The sequence below is a fragment of the Bufo bufo genome, chromosome 5, assembly GCF_905171765.1.
Source record: "Bufo bufo chromosome 5, aBufBuf1.1, whole genome shotgun sequence".
Classification (NCBI taxonomy): Eukaryota; Metazoa; Chordata; class Amphibia; order Anura; family Bufonidae; genus Bufo; species Bufo bufo.
The window spans coordinates 506458490-506460629 of NC_053393.1; positions in this window are offsets into that span (position 1 = coordinate 506458490).

A 2140-nucleotide genomic window follows, 5' to 3' on the forward strand; every position below is an offset into this window, starting at 1 on the left:
GAGAGTGCGTGTATGACTGCGTCCATGTATGTGGAGAGTGCGTCCATGTATGTGGAGAGTGCGTGTATGACTGCGTCCATGTATGTGGAGAGTGTGTGTATGACTGCATCATGTATGTGGAGAGTGTGTGTATGACTGCGTCCATGTATGTGGAGAGTGCGTGTATGACTGCATCCATGTATGTGGAGAGTGCGTGTATGACTGCGTCCATGTATGTGGAGAGTGCGTGTATGACTGCGTCCATGTATGTGGAGAGTGCGTGTATGACTGCGTCCATGTATGTGGAGAGTGTGTGTATGACTGCATCATGTATGTGGAGAGTGCGTGTATGACTGCGTCCATGTATGTGGAGAGTGCGAGTATGACTGCGTCCATGTATGTGGAGAGTGCGTCCATGTATGTGGAGAGTGCGTGTATGACTGCGTCCATGTATGTGGAGAGTGCGTGTATGACTGCGTCCATGTATGTGGAGAGTGCGTGTATGACTGCGTCCATGTATGTGGAGAGTGCATGTATGACTGTGTCCATGTATGCGGAGAGTGCGTGTATGACTGCGTCCATGTATGTGGAGAGTGTGTGTATGACTGCGTCCATGTATGTGGAGAGTGCGTGTATGACTGCGTCCATGTATGTGGAGAGTGTGTGTATGACTGCGTCCATGTATGTGGAGAGTGCGTGTATGACTGCGTCCATGTATGTGGAGAGTGTGTGTATGACTGCGTCCATGTATGTGGAGAGTGTGTGTATAACTGCGTCCATGTATGTGGAGAGTGTGTGTATGACTGCGTCCATGTATGTGGAGAGTGTGTGTATGACTGCGTCCATGTATGTGGAGAGTGCGTGTATGACTGCGTCCATGTATGTGGAGAGTGCGTCCATGTATGTGGAGAGTGCGTGTATGACTGCGTCCATGTATGTGGAGAGTGCGTGTATGACTGCGTCCATGTATGTGGAGAGTGCGTGTATGACTGCGTCAATGTATGTGGAGAGTGCGTGTATGACTGCGTCCATGTATGTGGAGAGTGCGTGTATGACTGCGTCCATGTATGTGGAGAGTGCGTGTATGACTGCGTCCGTGTATGTGGAGAGTGCGTGTATGACTGCGTTCATGTACGTGGAGAGTGCGTGTATGACTGCGTTCATGTACGTGGAGAGTGCATGCATGACTGCGTCCATGTATGTGAAGAGTGCGTGTATGACTGCGTCCATGTATGTGGAGAGTGCGTGTATGACTGCGTCCATGTATGTGGAGAGTGCGTGTATGACTGTGTCCATGTATGTGGAGAGTGCGTGTATGACTGCGTCCATGTATGTGGAGAGTGCGTGTATGACTGCGTCCATGTATGTGGAGAGTGCGTGTATGACTGTGTCCATGGCTGCAGTATGAAAGGTACAGAGGATAAAATACTTGTGGATATGTAAAGGTAAATCAGACGGGTCTATTACAATTGCAGCGCAGGTTTTAAAGGGGTTGAGTTGAATATAAACTCCGTCAGCAACTGGAAATGTTAAAAAACAAAGTTGTGCTAAAAATGACAGTAAATACAGTAAATAAAAAGTCACAAAATAGCCGTATAAGAGGGGTTTGCACAGGAGGAGGCGGTTTGTGAAGAAGTGTGTAAGTGTGTGTGGGGGGCCCCGTACAAAAATTTGCTGTGGGGCCCAGTCAGTTCTAGTTACGCCTCTGAGTATGGTAATATTGATACTTTTGTACAACTAGTAACAAGGGATCTAAAAACCTTGAGTACTAAAATACCATCTGTCCAACTTAATCTTGAGGTTGAGGAACAACGGGCCTTAGAGGAACTCAGCCAGAATGAAGATCTGGTTATAAAATCTTCTGATAAGGGGGGAAATGTTGTCCTTATGGATAAACAGGACTACAAGAAAATGGTTGAGGATTTGGTTAAGCAAAGTGATACATATCATAAGCTGGACTGTAACCCAACAGATAGGTTTTTAGCAGAATTGAAAGCAATTCTGACTACTGCCAAGGCTGATAAACTTATATCAAAAGAGGAATATAAATTTCTCCTCAAAATGCATCCGACGATCGCCACCATCTATGCGATCCCCAAAGTACACAAACAGAGGCAACCGGTACCAGGCAGGCCAATAGTGTCTGGCAATAACAGTCTGA